Here is a 10,486-nt window from a genome sequence, read left to right on the forward strand (position 1 = left end):
GCACCCACGGTGGGTATTACTATCACACTCTGTCGCCATGTTTTCAGTAAAATCACTTCTGTTTCACTCCGGGCCTAAAAATATATCCAGGCCACTGGCAAGGATGACATTGAGAATGGTGTATTTAATAAAAGTGTAGGGGTGTCTCTTTGGGCTAGTGGTCGAAGACAACACTCACTGAGCTAAAGAAAGGAAGGCTGTCCAAGACATCCAGCGTCAGCCGAGGGTCAGATACATGGAAACGCACCACCCAGCCTCCGGTCTTGGCAGTGACACGGACTCTTCAGTCCCAATTTCCAGAGCTGCGTCCTTTTCACTCTTTCCAAATCCACCTCCACTCAGGCATTCAATCTGTGCCTAGTTCTGGTTTGAATGAGCCACTGATGTATTTGTAGCCATCCAGGATCTGGAGCACAGATGCAAATGGCAGTTTTCTCTGGTAAGTGTTGGGGCAATCGGATCCTTTTCTGATTTGCATTCCCAAGTCCTGCAGGTTCTCAGGAAATCACATCTTCCAGGCAGTCTGGTGGGGGTTATTTTTAATCTCAGCTATAAATGCCAGTCCATAATAGTTCTTAAAACTGAAAGAGCTTTCATTTACAAGGCAGAGGACAGTTAAAGACAGAGTCATTAGTTTAGCAAAAATCTGGGACCAAGAAAGGGGCTAAGGAGAAGGGACTCTGGGGACAGAGAGGGCTTGGGGTTCAGGAGTGAGATGGGGGGACAGGCACAAATTTGGAAGACAGTAGCTTTTTGGGGACTTAAACCATGAGAATGGAGGGGGTTGTTTAGGGGGAGCATGCAAGGAGAGAGAAAAGAGCCTATTGGATCTACCCGGCGTGTTAAGCACACTTCTCTTCTCTCAGAGTTGGTCTCACTGGAATGCATCCCTGTTTGTGACATAAATGGTGACTTCTGAGGGTCTAGCTCTTCTATTCCCACCACTTCTCAATCTCTTGTCTCTTGCTGGTGCTGAGTCTTGCCTGGAGATAATTTTATTCCAAATTCCAGTCCCGTGTTAGAATTGGTTTATGTAAAGATGTATGCTCTGTGAGGATATTTCAAAATCCCAGGTGAGCTCCCACATAAAGTAGGAATGAATATTAAAATTTGCAAATTGAGTGTGTGAAGAGGAACTCACATTTTAAAAGTAATTAGTTTAATATCTGCATAGCCCTCCCTTTCCCCAATCCACCTGGTGGGTGAAAACACAATTTTGGGTAAACGCACTCATTTCATGTTAACTCAGCCCACTCGAGATTTTTCTCTCCTGCTTTGAGCCTGGCACTACTTAACGGTGGCAGGATGGTGGTTTGAGCTGGTCTCCAAGCCAAGTGTCCAGTCACCAGCTGTGTCTTCCCAGCTATAGAGTCACTGCCTGAAACCTGTTTCCTCTCACTGTGACACCTACGTTCAGTATGGCGCCTTTACCTCTCGCGGAGCCTGCCCCTTTCTCTTGCTCACTCTCCTGGCTCCATCTTTGCCTTCAGCTATGTTTGTTGTACAGAATCCCACTACTCGAGGGGCAGGATAGCTGTCTCCATGGTGATACAGGCACAAGTCTTCCCAGGGACTCGGCCACCATATCGTTTCATCTACTTGGCAGGCACATTAGAGTTGGCTGGGATGGGCTAAATCCTGCTTTTATCTTTTCTGTGTTTGTTTTTATGCTCTTATGAGAAAACTCTCGAGATGATGGTGAGGACGGGCACCCAGCCGTGTGGATTGCATGCAGAAAGGTCCCGTATAGATGTTTCCTTTGTTTTAGTATCCTGACCACTGTTTATTGATGAAAATTTCTCATTTTTAGCCCAGTAATCAGTTTTTACCAATTTAAACGTTCTGGAAATTTTCTATGAAATCAGTAAGAAAGGGGAATTGCTGCCATTGTTTAATCAGTTTGAGGGCTTGGTAAACTTTCCAAGAGGTCCATCACATAACAAAATTAACAGGTCTGTTAACAGATAAGAAAAACACTAGCATAAAACAAAACTAAGGAAACCCTGTTATCAATAGAGTTAATGTTCTAGTTCAGAAACTTCTTTAGAAATTTCCTGTAGAAAAGTACTTGGGTGGCACAGTTGGTTAAGCATCTGACTCTTGGTTTTGGGTTGGGTCACCATCTTACGGTTCGCAGTTTTGAGCCCCGTATCAGGCTCTGAGCTGATGGCATAGAGCCTGCTTGGGATTCTGTCTCTCCTTCTCTCTGACCCTCCCCCCACTTGTGTGTTTGTGTGTGTGTCTGTGTGTGTGTGTGACTGTGTGTGTACTTTCTCTCAAAATGAATAAATAACTTAAAAAAATAAAAAAAAAGACACTTTCTGTAGAAAACCAGTTTGGGGGATTTTTGTGATCCCAAATTCAGTTTTGGGCAATTCAAAATTGTCCGTGATAAACCATGGTCATGAAGTTGACAATGAACTTCTGAAACAGGCTGAGATTCTTGTGTAATAAAAGGAAATACTGTGTATACAGCTTCTGATTTTAAATTTTAGACCAAACAAATGTATTTAATTTCCCCTTCTTCTGAGTATCCACTCAGAAAAAAAATCCTGTAATAATTAAGAGAAAGGAATGGGGTACCTCAGTGGCTCAGTCGGTTAAGTGGCCAACTTCGGCTCAGGTCATGATCTAGCGGTTTAGGAGTTTAAGTCTTGCGTCGGGGTCTGTGCTGACAGCTCAGAGCCTGGAGCCTGCTTCAGATTCTGTATTTCCCTCTCTCTCTCTGTCCCTCCCCTGCCTGCCCTCTGTCTCATTCTTTGTCAAAAATAAATTTAAAAAATATTTAAAAATTTTTTTAAATAGAGAGGAGTGAGGATGGCCAAGGGCAGACTAGAGATTGCATTCCATCTCTTGGATGTGGACCATCAGTGAAAGCATGTTGTGGATGAAGTGGCACAGAGGATGCCCAGAATATGCACATAGTGGTCCTCTGGCACTGTGGTGGCTGCTCAGCTTGCCTGGAAGCCTTGCGGTCCCCTGATGTATGTTTCCTAGCTTTGGTAGGAGGAGTGAGGCAGGATGTGAAGCCAAGTCATTGTTGTAATTCTGTCTGCCCACGTAGCTGCTTCAGTGATCCCTTCCAACCCCTTTTCTATCACTGCACACAGAACCATTGACACCCCGCATATCAACAATTCTTTGGTAGAGAAATTGAATGCATTTCCAAGAAGTAGGGCTTCCAGCGTGATTGTTTGCACAGAGATTAAATTCTTTCTTATTATGACATTTTAGATTTCTAGGCTAATGTCTGATTTTTTACCCACATACCTAAAAAAAAAAGCTGATGGCCCACTAACAAAACAGAGGTCCCAGTCAGCTTTTCCATTCAGAAGAACGTCCTGTTAGGGAATAATTCTTACTTGTGCAAAACAGCCTTTCATTTTCCTTCATGAATTAGTAATCAAGGATTATCAGAAATAGGAGCAAAATTCACAGCCTAAACGAGAAAGACCAAGATAAACATTCAGAATAAATGACCCCTGGAGAAATAAAGATCAAAGAAGAGTACTTAAAAAATTTTAACTTATATCTTCAGAGAAGGCAGGGAAGATACTGAATTCATAAATTAAGAAAAAGATGCTATTAAAAAGAAATAAGAAACAAGAAAAAACTTTTAAAGATATTTAAAACTATATTCAGTTAACATATGATTTCAGTAAAATTAAGATGAATTCAAAGATAATATCTCTGAATGCTCAGCATGAATCAATGATGAAAAATAATATAAAAGATAAGAGACACAGATGTTTAATCCAGGAGACCTAAAATGTGATCAAAAGGAATTTTATGGATCAAATCTAGAAAAAATGAAGAGGAAGAAATTATTTTTAAAAAATAGGAGAAACTTTATGCATGCTGATGAAGGAAATGGTTTTTTGTCCTGTTTTTTTTTTTTTTTTTTTTTTTTTTGAGAAAGTACAAGTAGGGGAGGGAGAAGCCCAAGCAGGCTCCATGCCCAGTGCAGAGCCCTATGCAAGGCTCAATTCCATGACCCTGGGATCATGACTTGAGCTGAAATCAAGAGTAGGATGCCCACCTGACTGAGCCAGTCAGGTGCCCCAAAGACATGGTCTTTGATTGATAAGCCCTGAATTTGTCTTATACAATTTTCACTAAGTGGAGCATTTGATACTGGTTGCCTAAGCCATGATCATTATTCCCTCTTCCTCATTATAAGTACCCTGATTTTATTTAGAGTGGATGAGGGTGTAAATATGCACAATTACAAATTAAAAACAATCCTTTCTACAATTTTCCTTGTGAGGTGTCATGTGACCCAGTTCTGCATTGAATGTAGAGATGATACTCTTGATTTCAGCTCAGATCATGATCTCAGGGTCGTGGGACTGAGCCCTGTGTAGGGGTCTGTGCTGGGCATGGAGCCTGGTGGGATTCTCTCTCTCCCTCTGTTCCTCCTCAAGTCATTCTCTCTCTCCCTCTCTCTCTCTTTAATTGCCTCAGCAACATGATGTAGTAGGACAGAAAGCTAGAAGGATCCTGAGTCATTAGTGACTTCCTGGAGAATTTTTTTCAACCTGTAGTATTAATGTTACACTAAAAAAATGGCATTATATGGTCACTTTAATCAGATTTCTGTTATATGCAGTTGTTGTGCAATCCTGGTGAATCATGAAGGATAAAAAGAAGATTTTAAAAATGTCTCAGGAAAGAAAATATAAACCCTACAAAGGAAAAAGGCAGAGGTTGCTTTCACACTTCCAATTAGTAACCACAAATGTGAAAAGATAATGAAATTTCTTCTAAATTTAAGGTCAATTATTTTAGACCTAGAATTATATATTCAATTAACTGTCAACTACCAACCAAGAGTGAGGGCAAAATAAAAACATTTCCCATTTCTGAAGGACTTTTCTGAGGAAGTTACTTAAGGGTGTGTTCTGGTAAGTAAGGGAGGAAATTAAGAAAGGAAGAGTAAGATATGTGATCTAGGAAATAATTGAGATATATAACCTGGTGAATGACGAGCATGAATCAGGGTTAGGAGCCAAATGTCAAAAAAGGAATGAGAGTGAAGGGCATTGATCAGGTTGCTACTGAAAAAAAAAGTAGATTATATCCAACTGAGGGTGCCATGATTAAAATACGAATTCCTTTGAGTAGGTGGTAAGGAATATACTTATCTCTGTGAGAGACAGCGGTGGTCTAACAACATAAAGGAAGGCAATTGAACAGGATTATCATAAACCCAAACTAAATTCTTTTGTTTTGAGTAAATGATGGAGTGTAAGAGAATAAAATGCATTTGATTTTTACTGGAAACAATGTTCTTTTACCTGGGTCTATGGAATGTGTCATTGAACTTAATGAAAAGCACTTTTTGGTCCTGAATCCAATAATAATAGATTTACTAAGAATATCAGAAATGCTACTTATTGATTTTCTACATTTAAAATAAATTCACAGGTAAAGCACAGAAAACTAAACTATAGTTACAGAATAGCATATGACAATGTAAAAGGAGCACGTTGCTTTTGGAAGTTAGAATGTGGAAAGGGGTGTCATCTGGGTGACTCAGGCGGTTAAGTGTCTGGCTTAGGTCATGATCTCACATCACAGTTTGAGTTCGAACCCTGCATTGGGCTCTCTGCTCTCAGCACAGAGCCTGCTTTGGATCCTCTGCCTCCTTTCTTTCTCTGTCCCTCCCTGCTTGTGTGCTCACTCTCTCTCTCTCTCTCTCAAAAATAAATAAAAATATTTTTTAAAAAAGCAGGTGGAAAAGGGAGAAGTAGTAAAAAGAAGGAAAGGGGCACTCACATACTCGTATAATGCAGAGTTGATAGGCATGGTTTATAAATAGTAGAATAAGACACTTGAACTTAAAATAACTTAAAATAGAATAAGACACCAACTTAAAATAATCATTCAAAGGGCACCTGGGTAGTTGGGTTGGTTGAACATCTGGCTTTGGCTCACATCATGATCTCGCAGTCAGTGAGTTCCAGCCCTGCATTGGGCTCTGTGCTGACAGCTCAGAGCCTGGAACCTGCTTCGGATTCTGTGCCTCCCTCTCTCTCTGCCCCTCACTCGCTCATGCTCTGTCTCTCTCAAAAATAAATACACATTAAAATGGTCATTCAATAATTTAAAAGCAATGAAAATAAGAGCTAAAAGTAGTAATGCAATTTTCTCAAAATTTGGGAGGAGGGCAAGGCAGCATTTGATGGCAATATAAGGGACACTTCAGTTTTCTCCTTTTACAGTGAGTGATGAGTCAATGGGTGTTGTTTACAGGTGGATAACACAATATGTGTATATGTACACCCGTTTGGAGCTGTGGAAGCAACCACCACAAAGATTAAAGTCAGAAATCAATAGAAATGTTGCTTTTGGCAAGTGAGCTTTTGGGTGAGGCAGGAGACTTACTTTTTACAAAAGAACTTTTCAGCTCTTGTTTATTTGTTTGTTGGCCAAAAGGTGATATTACTTTGAATATGATGATGATAATCAACTTGAAATAACTCTAATTTCAATTCTGTAATCTTTGGGTGGAGATTAGAAATGAGGAATATTGTTATGTCTTTGTAAGTAGTGACAATCTCGTTTTCTAAAAGCTTTAAGTGAGGATTCGAGTTAAGATGCTTTTAATTGACAGGTTTGTAGGAATCAGGCTATTTCACAAGGAAAGAAATCTTACCACATTAACCAGAAAGTAGTGACAAACAATTATGGCATGTGACATGTTCTTCCCCAATTATCTGTTACTTGGTTTGAGGAGTTACTTGATGAGGAATGTAATCATTTCCATCAATATTTTGTTGCAGGTGATGGCTCTTATGCTCAATTTCCAGCTGCCTATGACTGTTTTGATAGTCTCCCACTTAATGTCTGCAGCCCCTGAGAATGTTTACAAAGCATGGCTATCAGTTTTCTTAGCATCCAGTATATTATTCAGAATCAATATGTTAAGGTCAAGGAAACATGCCGTCATTTTGAATATCAAATACTTTTTTTTTAAGCAACAAAATCCTTGATAGGGAACAAATGACAAATAGTGATTGATGTCTAATGCTCACACCTGAAACAGTAGTGTTCCTTCCCTAAAGACTTTCACAGTGTCAACAGCAAGTCATGTTTACTTGCTGACAGATTTTAAGGATGGCACCTGTGAGGAGTACTGGCTAGCACAGTTAATCTTTGGCCCAGTGAGGACTCCCCCAGAAGTGTCCATGTTTACAGATTGTTCTATAGTCTGGTTATGAAATGGGGGGAGGTATAGTTCAAGTAACAAGGCAGCCTGAGGTCCAGGACCTATCCTGAATAGATTCAAGTGGTCTGTAGCGTCTCTCTCTCGGATGGAAAATTTCAAAATTTCAACATCATTCTTATATTTTACTCTTTTGCTTTTATTCATGTTATTTTGGAAGCCTATGGACTTTGACATTCAGAAAGTGAGATCTTTTAAGAAGAGTCTATCTTCTTGAAAAGAAAAAGAAACACTTCCTCTATTTCAGGAGAAATTTAACCTAATTTTTGCAGATAGGAAGAGAAAGTAGAATAAGTTTTATTTGGTGAATTTATCAAAGATTAAGTTCTGGAGATTGGTGATTCAACATTAATTGCTATCCCTAGTGTGGCCGCATTTAATAATGAATATTCAGATGTAAAATATTGCAAAAAATTATGTTGCATTGTACATATGTCAATTTTTGTGTACTCAAGTATATAAAATAAATTCCCCCAAGTATAATTATCAAATAAAAATATGTACTTTTATAGGTATTACTAAACTGTACTTAAGGAAGCAGCAATTAACATTTCCATAAATTTATGAAATTCTTTTCCCCATGATCACACACAGTGTGTTACCAAACTTTTTGATCTTTGCTAATCTGATAGGTAAAAAAAACTATATCTCAAAGTAGTCTTAATTTTCTTCTTGATATAAGCCATGCTGAGCATCTTAAATATTTTTGTTTTAGCTTTTGGAAAACAATCACCATGAGAACTTAAAAAGAATTATTAAAGTTCCGACACCAAAAATTCTGACTTAATTGATCTAGGGTCAGGCTTGGACATTGGTATTTCAAAATCTTCCCCAGAGATTCTAATGTGTAGAACCACTGCTTTTAGAAAGATCAAGTAGAGGTAAAATAGAAGGCTCAGGTAAAGAATATGTCAAACATCACTAAGACTGTGCCCAAGAAGCAAAAGAGAGAAATGAAAATTAACCTGTATAAAAAAAACCCCATCAGGTGGAATGATCAGATCAGGTTTGGGGAAGAAAGGAGGTGGAAGGAGAGGGGTCTCGGTCAGGGGAGAGGCAGAGTTGTTTGGGCCAGTTTTGTGGTATTCTTCAGGTGTCAGTCATGAGTCTGCACTTTCAGGTGGAGATGAACTTGAGGTGGAAGCTGCTTCCAAGCTCTTCTGAACCCAGGGTTGTCCTGAATTGGCAGAATGGAGTGACCAGCAGGGTAGGAAGCCATGAAGAATTTGCACAAAATATTCCAGGAACTGTTGGCCTCAAAGTTGTTGGACATATAAAGAAATAGAAATATAAGCAAGAAAGAAATACAGCAGCTGCATTGGAAATGTAGAGAATGAGAAAGTAGCTGTTAGCTTTGATGGCCCCCATGTGAGCCTCTGTCCTGGGGTCCCTGGAGCCAGTGGCATTGCCTTCCATGTGTAGGGTGTGTCTCTTGAAAGAGATGATGAGCAGGGTGGCTGCAAAGATGAACATGATCAGAGGAATGAAGATCCCAGGTTATAGAGCAGAACCAGGTTGACCACATTGGTCTCAGAGAAGTATTTTTTCTTAGTGGAGTTGGGAGAGGGGATAGAAGATTGTTACAGTACATGGTGTTGATGTCATTGGAGAAGAGCACACTGTAGCTCAAGGAAATAAACAGCCATAGAATCCAGGGCATCAGTCCAGAAATTCTCCATTTCAGCTTGAGGAAAAGGGGGTGGGAGAAGTCAGAAATCTTTATGAAGTAGAAGACACTGAGCCAGGCAGCACACCAGAGGCTACAATGATTTAAGAACATAAAACTTACTTTGAATGTATCACATATAACATCTTCATTATAAAAATGTGGGGATGTTGAGCTGAAGGTAATTTCTAGCACCATGAAGCTTTAGAGAGCTATTCTGGATACACTCAAGAAAACAAGATTCTGCCTTATTGGAAACTGCCTTATTTTTAATCCATTCAGCTGCATTTATAGCCATGACAAACCCATTTGCAATGATACCAACGATGCATTCAGTGCCTGTGACTGTTAAAATTGAGAGGACGTGAAATGGTGACAATTCATTATCTGCATGCTTGCAGGTTTTGGTCATCCTGAGTTATCACCCCTGTTTGGTGTCTGGAGGAAAATGTCTCTCCAGCATTTGATAGTCAGATCCACAATAGCTCCCATTATTCATGTCATAGGAAGAAGCCTCTGATGCATCATTTCCAAATTCACTCCATTTGTTTATTTCAGAATTCTTAGCTCTAAATCTGGAGATGCAAATGATGGCAGGGTTTGCTTTCTAGTCCTCTTCCGTGTCCATTTGGACTTGGTTTTAGTTCAATTATGAGTAGATTCTCCTTGATATATTTTTTAAAAATCCAACTTAGTTAACATATAGTGGAATAATGATTTTAGGAGTAGACTTTAGTGATTTATCACTTACATGTAACACCCATTGCTCATCCCAGCAAGTGCCCTTCTTAATGCCCATCCCCCATTCAGCCCTCCCCCATCCAGTATCCTTCCAGCAGCCCTTAGTTTGTTCTCTCCATTTATGAGTCTCTTCAGGTTTCTCTCTCTCATCTTATTTTTCCTTCTTTTCCCCTATGTTCATCTGTTTTGTTTCTTAAATTCCACATATGAGTAAAATCATATGATATTTGTCTTTCTCTGACTTATTTTGCTCCTTTATAAACCACTAACGTGGCATTGAGAGCTGTGGCCTTACTAACACCAGTTAAGTGGAACATCTGCCCACCAAGTCTCCATTTAATTAGTTTCACTTGTGACCTCAGGGAAGTGATTGGAAATAATAATAATAAATTCAAAGTCGATATAATATATAAATAAATATCTATCTATATGTGCTAGGCACTGTTGAAATACTTTATATATTATCAAATTTAAGTGACACAGCAATTCAGTGAAGAATTTATTTTATTATGAACATTTTACAGATGAAGAAACCGAGGCTAAATAACTTGTCTGAAGTTACACAGCTGGAGAGCGATGTTGGGATTCGAACCCAGGTCACCTGGTTCCAGAGTCCATCTTCTTACTACTCTCTATATTTCCTACACACAAGTGTGGATCCTTTTGTATGTGCCAAGGACTAAAGTCAGAGTTGACTTGACTACATTTTTTTCCCTGATAGTCTTTTATGATGCCTTCACTATTTAAGGGAAAAATAATTGAGTTAAAAAAAAAAGTGTAATCCAGCTTTATACCTGTGAGACTTTCCTTATTACCCACACAGAACACTTCACTTCTGATGCTTCTGGTCA

At 39.3% G+C, this 10,486-nt stretch overlaps 1 pseudogene; it reads right to left on the reverse strand.

The window, feature by feature from the left end:
- Positions 1–8,324: 8,324 nt before the first annotated feature.
- LOC115274294 lies at positions 8,325–9,306 on the reverse strand (annotated as a pseudogene).
- Positions 9,307–10,486: the final 1,180 nt, after the last annotated feature.

Source organism: Suricata suricatta, chromosome 2 (assembly GCF_006229205.1).
Source record: "Suricata suricatta isolate VVHF042 chromosome 2, meerkat_22Aug2017_6uvM2_HiC, whole genome shotgun sequence".
Lineage (NCBI taxonomy): Eukaryota > Metazoa > Chordata > Mammalia > Carnivora > Herpestidae > Suricata > Suricata suricatta.